Source organism: Chrysochloris asiatica, unplaced genomic scaffold (genome assembly GCF_000296735.1).
Source record: "Chrysochloris asiatica unplaced genomic scaffold, ChrAsi1.0 scaffold00041, whole genome shotgun sequence".
In the NCBI taxonomy this organism is placed as follows: domain Eukaryota; kingdom Metazoa; phylum Chordata; class Mammalia; order Afrosoricida; family Chrysochloridae; genus Chrysochloris; species Chrysochloris asiatica.
Genome location: NW_006408559.1, coordinates 20,072,542 through 20,082,551, shown reverse-complemented (window position 1 = coordinate 20,082,551; position 10,010 = coordinate 20,072,542). Strand labels below are relative to the sequence as shown.

The following is a 10,010-nucleotide window of genomic DNA, read 5'->3' as shown; positions in this document are numbered from 1 at the left end:
GTCAGAGAAAAAGAGGAAGACCCCCAATGAGATGGATTGTCCAGGTGGCAGCATTGATGGACTCAAGTGTAGCAACAGTAGTGAGGTTGGTCCAGGATCAGACATTCTTTTGTTCTGCTGTGCATAAGGTCGCTATGAGTCGGTGCTGACTCGATGGCACCTAACAACAAGATGAATCCACAAAGACAATGGTCTATGTGCTATGTTGGTGAGTAGTAACTGGGGTCTTAAAAACTTGAAAGTAATCATCTAAGGTGTAACTATTGATCTTTCTCCTTCCAGAGCAGAGAAGTAAATCAAAGGACATGGAAACAATTCATCCCAAGGCCTAATGGACCCTGTGAACTTCAGTCTCTATGGCCCTGAGACCAGAAGAAGTAGGTGGTACACAGATACTACTATAGACAACTCTGAAGGTCCTGGGTAGAGTGAGAGAAGAAGAATCGTCTAACAGACCAGGCTTTCTAGTGGAATAGAGACCTTTGAAACCTCTGAATTGTGCCCCTTAGCCATCCTTGAAGTCTGTAACTCCACGTCTCATCATCTAGTCTAACGATACTGTTGTTATTGTTAAGTGCCAGTGAGTCATTTCCAACTCGTAACAGCCCTGTATAGGCTTTTCAAGGGGCAGCAGGTGGGTTTGAACTGCCAACCTTGTGACTGGCAGTCCAGTGATGATCTTACAGTGCCACACAGGAGTCCAAACAATAGGGAGACCTATAAGATGAACAGTAACAGAAAGATGAAGGTCTATATCCCTTAGGACAATCGACTACATGAGATCAGAAGGGCAGCGTTTGCCCAGGGAGAAGGCAGGGAGGGACAGGAAGGAAGGACAGACAGAAACAGGAGACACAGGAAGTAGGAAGAGAGCTGTGACATGGTGGAGACTGTAATCAATATCCCAAAACAAAATGTGTATGAATTATTGAATGGAAACAGCTATAGCTGCTCTGTAAAGTTTCACCCATTTCACAATAAAAAGTTAATAAAAAAAAAACCCACCCTGAAACAAAACCTTATGGCACACACACACAATAAAATAAAACCAAAGCGGCTCAAGGCTCAGACTCTCTCCCACATGGGAAATAAATCCACAGCTAGATGCTTGAGTTGAGCAGCTTGTACACCATGTAGACATGTTCTAAATTTTTTAAAAAAGCAGCAAGCAGTCCAGACTGAACTCCACTGTTCCCGCCAGAATAAACTACTCATGTGTGGACAATCTTTAGGAGGGAGTGTTGCTGATGATACCATTTATAAGAGCTACAGACACTGAGAACCTCTGGTGAGACGCCATAGGGGCCCATTGTTATAACTGAGACACTGGCCATGCCTGTGGCGGCTGCATCTTCGTACCCACTGCCACGAGTGTCATCGAAGGACTTTTCATTTCTCTTGCAAACCTTACGCAGATGACTTAAGATCATGCTGATATAATATGGTCATGATGCGCCTGCCTGTGCTTTGCTGATGTTTTTTTAGCATCTTTTTAATTCTAAAACTTGTATCTATTCACTCCTGCATTCAAAGAGAATGGAGGCCACTGAGACAGAGTGGGACAGGCCTTGAGTTAAAAAGACTCTGTGGGAACTGAGTGGACTGAAGGTGACCAAGACCCAGAGCACGTCAGTGGTCGAGACAGGACCTGAACCGACCTAGCAGGTAGTAGCCAACACTGCCAGGGCTCCTAGTCCCCTGGGTATGTGTCTGCTGGAGTCCTGGGATGATGCTGCACAATAATGACCACACCATGAGGCCAGGGGTTCAAATGCATCAGACTCAATGGTGCTTAACAACAGCAAGAGTAACTGTTTGGTTGAAACTGAGCCTCGGGGCTGAGTTCATTTCAGGACCTGAAGGTGCTGACAAGTCACAGTCTCTATCTCAACAGTTGTTGTTGTTGTGAAGTGTCGTTGAGTCAGTTCCAACCCATTTGTTGTTGTTGTTAAGTGCCGTCGAGTCGGTTCCGACCCATAGCGACCCTGTACAGGGTTTCCGAGGGTGTAAATCTTTACGGGAGTAGAAAGCCTCATCTTTCTCCCGCGGAGCAGCTGGTAGTTTCGAACTGCTGACCTTAAGGTTCGCAGCCCGATTCGTAACCACTACGCTACCAGAGTTCCAACCCATAGTGACCCTGAATAGGGTTTCCGAGGAGCAACTGGTAAGCTTGAACCATCAACCTTCCTTGTGCTGGTCTTTTTGACCAGTGCTGTTTTGGGTGCTTTGTGCTGACAAGCCCATTCTGACTCATATCACCCTGTAGAGGGGGGTCTGAGGAGCAGTTGGTGACTTTGAACCGACGACCTTATGGTTACCAGTCCAGTGTCCATCCTACAGCAGCAAACCAGGTCTCAGAGTAGTACTGTTGTTGTTGTTGTTGTTAAGTGCCATCGAGTCGGTTTCCTATATAGGGTTTCCAAGGAGCAGCTGGTGAGCTTGAACTACCAACCTTCCAGTCCAGCGCATTAACCCACCTAAACCAGAAATCTCTCTGAAGCCACAACTGAGACTAATAAACTATAAACAAGAAGTCTTTGGGAGGCACATTGGATACAGAGAATTAATTCTTACCCATCAATGCACAAACAGACAAGCATTTACTTTTCAAACATTTCTTTTGAATGTCTTTTGGCTGGACATGTACCCACCAACGTCTGACCCCACCATATTGTTTAAAAACTGGACCCAAATTGCTGCATTATGTCTACACCGACTTTCAGAATCAGTCCAATAAAGAAAGTGAAATGGATGTTTCTGACATTATTTTTGTAGTTGGATCAGAGCAAATGTGTGGTAAACTATTTAAACAGTTGCTAAGGTTTCATTACTCCTTGCTGTTAAAATTATTATTTTTTTCTGGAAAATCTGCTCGTTTCTTTGGAAGGCAGTGTTGGTTGTGATTCTAGACAGAATTTTTGGAGGCAGTCTGTGCTAACTACTGTTTGCTGAAAACAACAGTAGGTGCTCACTTTCTAAGGAGCAGGGATTTGTCCTTCTTGAAGAAGTGAAGTTTGGTAGTTAGGGGTTTCCTGTCAACTGCACTGGCCCAGGTTTCTCAGTGGTTTAGAAGATGAGATGTAGTTAGTCCTCATGGCAGGCTTTGACATCCTAAACCGATAAACATCACCCTTACTACCACCACCACTCTGATCCTACTTATGGGGGCTTATCAACGATAAAGCACTAGACTGTAAAATTGGTTGGAACCACAAGGTCAGTGGCTCAGACTCACCAGCTGCTCCTTTGAAACTTTATATGGGGACCCTAGAAGTCAGAACCAATTCGATGGCACTTAACAACTACAGCAACAGGAAAGGCAGATCATGCAACATCTTTTGCCTTACACACTAGAAACCTTTTATAAAAAGCTATGATAAAAACATCTTTTGCAACAACACATCAGACAAGGGACTAATTACTAAAATATATAGGAAACTACAACACCTCTACAAGAAAAAGACAAATAACCCAATTAAAAAGTGGGCACGGGACATAAACAGACACTTCACCAAGGAGGTTACCCAGGCAGCCAACAAACATATGAGGAAAAGCTGATGATCACCAGCCATTAGAGAGATGCAAATCAAAACAACAATGAGACATTATCTCACACCAACAAGAAGAGCAAAGATAAAAAAAAAAGTTGTTGTTGTTGTTGTTGTGTGCTGTCGAGTCGGTTCCGACCCATAGCGACCCTGCACAGGGTTTCCGAGGGTGCAAATCTTTACGGGAGTAGAATGCCTCTTTCTCCCGCGGAGCAGCTGGTAGTTTCGAACCGCTGACCTTAAGGTTCGCAGCCCGATTCGTAACCACTACGCTACTGGTGAGAATATGGAGAGACTGGGATGCTCCTGCAATGTTGGTGAGATTGCAAAACGGCCCATCCACTCTAGACAGCAATATGGCGCTTCCACAGAAGGTTGGAAATGGAAATACCTTATGATCCAGCAATTCCTCTAATTGGTATTTACCCACAAGAAATATGAGCCATAACACGAGTAGATATATGCACACCAATGTTCATAGCAGCACTATTTACAATAGCAAAAACATGGAAACAGCCAAAGTGCCCATCAACTGAAGAATGGATAAACAAACTGTGGTACATACACACAATGGAATACTATGCTACCTTGAAGAACAATAAGGAAGCTGTAAGCTACCACATAACATCGATGAACCTTGAGGACATTATGTTGAGTGAAATTGTTGTTGTCGTTGTTGTCAGGTGCCATCGAGTTGGAACCGACTCATAGCGACCCCATGCACAGCAGAACGAAACAATGTCCGATCCTGGGCCAACCTCACTACCGCTGCCACACTTGACGCCATCAATGATGCCACCTGGCTGATCCATCTCGTTGGGGGTCTTCCTCTTTTTCTCTGACCCTCCACCCTACCCAGCATGACATCCTTCTCCAGCGATTGTTTTCTCCGGACAATGTGTCCAAAGTATGAGAGACGAAGCTTAGCCATCTTGGCCTCCAAGGAGCACTCTGGCTGCACTTCTTCCAAAACAGATCTATTGGTTCTTTTGGCAGTCCATGGCACTTTCAGTATTCTCCTCCAACACCACAACTCTAAGGCATCAATTCTTCTACGATCCTTTTCAATGTCAATCTTGATACCTGAGTGAAATTAATCAGTCACAAAAGGAGAAATACTGCATAGGACCACTACTGTAAAAAACTAAGAAAAAGAACCCATACTAAAAGGGGGGTGGGGTGGGATTCTTTGCTGGTTACAGGGATGTGGGAGTGGGTAAGGGGAGGGAATGGAAGGTGGAGCACAGGGGAGGGAATAGACACAGGATAGTTTGGGTGCTGGGGATGGGGGCAATACACAAGAAGGGGGAGGGAATGGAAGAACAAGGTGGATGGGAGAACAGTTAGGCAGGTTTGCATGGACAGAGGTAAATAATGATGTATGCATAACCTTGGAGCAACAGGGCTGTGGGATACAGGGATTGAGACATGGTTGGAATGGGGAAAAGCGGGGAAATAATGTTAAGATGCTTGGATGCCTTCTGAATCTTGGATTCCCTGCACACCATTATAAAATTGACACTTGAGGGGGAGAGAAAGGAATAGCCAGAAATATCACCATAGAAAGCTAATAAGTATGTCTTCTGCCTATAACTGATTGGAATACCTAAAACGGGGTCACAATGTTCCCAGTGAAGGAGCTTCCTGTAGAGCCTCTGCATTACATAAGACTATAGGTGGAATCCTGAACAGCATCCAGAATCTTCAGAGGTTGGACATTTCCACTTGAAAGGACAAGCAGACCAACCTGGAGCGGCTAGAAGAACAGAAGATACGTCTTGAGAGAAAGACCAACAGGAAAAATATAAAACAATAACAGAAGTCTGACTGACTACTATAAGAACAAGCAAGTTGCTTGCCCAGGAGACATCAAGGCAAGTGGTCGAGACCCCTCAGGCAAATCGCCTTCCATGACTAAGACTCAAGGGGAATACACAAGCAGACATGTGCTCTGACTGGTGACCACGTTAGTCACCGATAAGGGGAAGTTAGGGAAAAACAACAATGAAGCTGCAAGCTAAGTCCTACCACGTACAATAGAGTCCTGTGAACCTGGGTAGAGACCTGGTTGGCCAGCAGTATGGCAAGACCTGGGGACTCCTGGCCCCTGAGTCAGTGGCATAGCCACAGAGGACTAGAGTGGAGAGTGAAGTGTTTGGCTGACAGAGAGGGCATATGCACAAGAACACCCACACTTGCAGATAATACCCACTTGACCTGGCTTCAATGACTAGATGATCAGAACTCAACTAGAAGAAGAAAGAAGAGGAAAAAAAAGAGTAATCTGATACAATTTGATGAACTTGATCTACACCTATGGATGCTCAAAAGAGGGAACAAATCTTTACAGCAAGGATCATTCCCACCCCCTCCATATAGAAAGTAGACAGGGATGGGCCACTTGGACATTGGCTACCCAAAGTGTGTGTGTGGCGAGGGTGGGGTGGGGCGCTACAAAGGCAAGAAGTGACTGGCTTACAAGCTTTCAAGAGGGAAGCTAGATCCAGAGGGCATGGAAAAAGGTAGAATCTCAACTGAGTAGTATCCAATCTGTCTGGGCAGGACTGATGAAAGGAGATGGGGCTATGTCTCTTGTGATACAATAGTGAATAATTGTTATCATGACTGACTGTGTGGTTTGGAAATGTAACGGTAGACATTTTGTAGCAAAAGGAGTGGAGTGGTTGACTTTGCAGTCTAGGAGCAGAGGTCCCTGGGATCATCAAAGGAGAAGAGCTGAAAGCAGGATCCTACCTAGAGAAACAGTGACTCCAGAGATGGAGGCAGAGACAATGATGTAGAGAGATGGAGCGGCTGGGGGGACTCTGGACCCAGAGATGGAGAAGGGCTCTGTGCTGATGACTGGGGGGCAGGCTTGCAGGGCATACCCACTGGTTGGTTGATGATGCATGGAGGGGATTGTAATCATGGCAATGAAATGAAATACAATAGGATGAATGTAAAGCTAATGTTCTTCTGTATAAACTATCACATAATTCACAATAAAACATTAAAAAAAAAAAAAAAAAAACTATGATAGAGGACATATAACCACCAAAATAGATAAGCCAGGAGTATAGTCTGTCTTTTGAGGCTGGGGCCCCTGAACTGTGAAGCTCCAAGATCCAGAGAAAGACTGATGCCAAGACACATGGGGAACTGCCAAGAATTCTGAGCCTACTGATGTTGAAAGGAGATGGGGACATTTCTCCAGAGTCAGAACTCTGGCTTTGGACGTCTAGCCTCCTTAACTGTGGGAGAAGAAAGGACTGGTTGTTTAGTTGTCCACTTGTGATATTTCTGTCACAGGAGTACTTGATAACTAAGACAGTAAGCAAGACAAAATTTCACTGTCCTCTCTTCTGAGGAGCATTGAGTTGTATTTTTTCCAAGACATGTTTCTGTGTTCTTGTAGCAGTCCATGGTATTCTGTATTCTCTGCCAAACCCACAATTCAAATGCATTGAGTCTTCATTCTTTTTTTTTTTTATTGTCCACCTTTCATATACATTTTGTTAAGTGTTCTGGACCCACTTCTGGTTCATTAGCAACCCTATGCACAACAGAATGAAACAGTGTCCAGTTCTGCACCATCCTCGTAATTGTTCCACTTGAGCTCATTTGCTGTAGCCAGTGTGTTAATCCATCTTGGGGTGGGTCTTCTCCTTTTTGCTGACCCCCCACTTTCCCACGCATGATGTCCTCCAGGGACAAAATAGGAGAGACAAAGTCTCAATAGCCTGGGTTCTAAGGAACACTCTTACCATATTGCTTCCAACACAGATCTGTTTGTTCTTCTGGTGGTCCATGGTATGTCCAGTACTCTTCGCCAACACCACAACTCAAATGCATCAATTCTTCGACAGTCTTCCTTATTAATTGTCCAACTTCCATATGCATCTGAGGTTCCTGAAAATACCATGGTGTGGGTCAGGCACATTTTAGTCCTCAACCTGGTATCTTTGCTCTTGAACACTTTAAAGAGATCTTGTGCAGCAGATTTGCCTAATGCAATGTGTTGTTTAATTTCTTGACTACTGTTTCCATGAGTGTTGACAGTGGATCCAATAAAAATGAAATCTTTGACAACTTCAGTTTTTTTCTTCATTAAAAATGTTATTTATTGGTCCAGTTGTGAAGATTTCTGTTTTCTTTACATTGAGGTGCAATCCATACAAAAGGCTGTAGTTACTGATTTTCATCAGTAAGTATTTGAAGACATCTCTGCTTCTAGCAAGGAAGGTTGTATTATCTGAATAGTACAGGTTGTTCATGCGTCTCCCTCCAATCCTGATGCCACGTTCTTCTTCATATAATCCAGTTTCTCGATTATTATCTCAGTATACAGACTGAAAAATATGGTGAAAGAATATAACCCTGGTACACACCTTTCCTGACTTTAAACCATTCAGTATCTCCTTGTTCTGTCAGAACGACTGCCTTTTGTCTGTGTACCAATTCCTCACGAGCACAATCCAGTGTTCTGGAATGCCCATTCCTCACAATGTTATTTATAGGTGGTCCTGATCCACACAGTGGAGAATCTTTCCATAGTCAATAGAGCACTAGTTCCACATCCTCTTCTGAATCCAACTTGAATTTCTAGCAGTTCCCTGTTGATGTTGTTAAGTACCGTGGAGTCAGTTCCAACCCATAGTGACCCTGCACAGGGTTTCCCAGGCTGTAAGTCTTTATGGGAGCAGAACGCCTCATCTTTCTCCCATGGAACTGCTGGTAGTTACGAACTGCTGACCATGAGGTTGACAGCCTGACTCGTAACCATTGCGCTACCAGAGTTCCAAATAAAAAAAAAACTTAAAAAGCAAAAACCAAACAAACAAAAACAACAGCAGCTTTTTAAAATTTATCTTCAGCAAACTTTTACTTGAATGTGATATTAACCATATTGTTTGGTGATTTCCACATTCTGCTGGCTCACGTCTGTTTGGAACAGGAACAAATATGGATCTCTTCCAATTGGCTGTCCAAGTAACTGTCTTCCAAATGTCTTGGTGTAGATGAGAGAGCACATCCACAACTATATCCGTTTATTAAAATATTTCCATGTGTTTTCTGTCAGTTCCTGGAGCCGAGTCTTTTGCCAATACCCTCAGTGCATCGTGGACTTTTTCCTTCAGAACCATTGGCTCTTGATCCAATGTGACCTCTTGAAATGGTCGAATATTTCTTTTTGGGACAGTGACTCTGTGTATACCGTCCATTTTCTTTTGAAGCTTTCTGCATCCACCAATACTTTTCCCCATGGAATCCTTTGATATTGTAAGTTGAGGTTTGAATATTTTCTTCTGTCTTTCAGCTTGAGAAATACCAACTGTGCTATTTATTCTCTTTTGGTTTTCTATCTCCAGGTCTTTGCATATAAGGTAATTGAAATGACATGGCTTGGGTCGGGTACACCTTAATCCATTTGATAAGGTGATGTTAGGAGGGCGTTATGGTCTGTGGTCTAACACAGGCACCCAAACAGCCTTGTTGCTACAAACTCATCTTTCAACTAGCTTTTATTTCCCTCAAAACGAAAAATAACTGATGTCAGCACAAACAAGTCATTCAGTGATCACAGCAAAAAGTGTCACCTCAACATGCAAGAGTGTCAGGTGGGGAAGGGACACAACGGGGTGGGCATCTGTGGCCGCTTCAACGACTGGCATTCAGCATCCCTGCAAGCTGGACCACTTTTGAGCCAACAGTTCATCTTGACTGGAAATGATTTTAAAGACAGTCATAACAATGAAAATCCGCTTTATGAACAGGCACTTCACTTTAAAACTGGTCACGGAATGGCCTGGGCATGCTTACATTTTAATTGCAAACATTCATTTTCGCAGATTGATCATCTAACTTAAAAGAGTCCGGATTGCCCAGTAGAAGGCTTGATGGGCTGAAATTTCCCTCTGGGTGGAGGCGTGTCCTCCATTTCTGGTCTTCAAGTTTTTGTTTTGCTCATTTTTTTGTGGGCATGGTTGTGTCTCTACCAGAGTTTCAGATGGAGACTAACCCATGGTTCTTAGGGACTTGCACCTCAACTGTTGTTATTGTTAAGAGCCGTCAAGTCAGTTCCAACCCATAGTGACCCTGTATAGGGTTTCTGAGGAGCGGCTGATAAGCTTGAACTGCCGAACTTGATGTTCAAACTGACTTTGCAGTCCAGCACATGAATCCACAGCACCACACCAGGATAAACATTGATTCCTACACCAAATTCTCAGGCCTATGCTTGGGTGGTTGCTGCATGTTTTATCATTTCATTTCTAGGTAGTGTCTGCACTTGAGTATCATTACTTCATAGTGAGTCTGACCTACAAATGCTCCCTTCTCTAGTGGGGACAGGAGTCCACTGTCTGAGAAGACAGTTAACATTTCTCTAGTCTACATCTAGGAATTCATTGCTGGTTTGCCGTGAGTGAGATCACAAAGAATATACCATCATAAAAGAAAACG

General features: G+C 43.8%; 1 protein-coding gene across 1 annotated transcript in view; it reads right to left on the bottom strand.

Annotated features, from left to right (window-relative positions):
- CNTNAP2 (contactin associated protein-like 2) overlaps positions 1 to 10,010 on the bottom strand; it is a 1,478,157-nt gene that overhangs the window by 688,641 nt on the left and 779,506 nt on the right. The window lies entirely within an intron of this gene.